The sequence below is a fragment of the Gekko japonicus genome, unplaced genomic scaffold (assembly GCF_001447785.1).
Source record: "Gekko japonicus isolate JY-2015 unplaced genomic scaffold, Gekko_japonicus_V1.1 scaffold855, whole genome shotgun sequence".
In the NCBI taxonomy this organism is placed as follows: Eukaryota; Metazoa; Chordata; class Lepidosauria; order Squamata; family Gekkonidae; genus Gekko; species Gekko japonicus.
Window position 1 is genome coordinate 526334 of NW_015168073.1, and position 602 is coordinate 526935.

The window sequence follows — 602 nt, forward strand, 5'->3', positions numbered from 1 at the left end:
AAGTCAGCTAGATGTCTTGGCTGTTCAGGAAAAGAGCTCGGCTGTATTCTAATGTATTGTATTTGAAGTTTTTGGAAGCTGGAATTTATCTAGGATTTTACAGATCCATGTGTATTTCTTTAAGCAGTGCTACAACCACCAGGTGCTGGCTGGAGATCCCCCACTATTCACATTTTCAATAAGATTATCTTTAGGATTTTAAGCAGTGCTACAACCGCCAGGTGCTGGCTGGAGATCCCCCACTATTACAACTGATCTCCAGGCAACAGAGGTCAGTCCCCCTGGAGAAAAGGTCTGCTTTGGAAGGTGGTCTCTATGGCATTGCACCCCACTGAGGTCCCGCCCTTCCCCAAGCCTCGCCCTCCTCATGCTCCACCCCCCAAATCTCCAGATATTTCCCAGCCGGGAACTGGCGACCCTACTTCTGAACAAACCTAGTCGGGGAAGCCCCCCTTAGTAGGACTGCCAGATCCAGGCTGGGAAACTCCTGGAGATTTGCGGGGAAGGGTGGAGCCTGGGGAGGACAGGGACCTCAGAGGCAAGGCTCCCTCTAAGCTGTGGAGTCTTGTGCGCAAACATTCTGCTTTGTGAGCTCCTGGCAT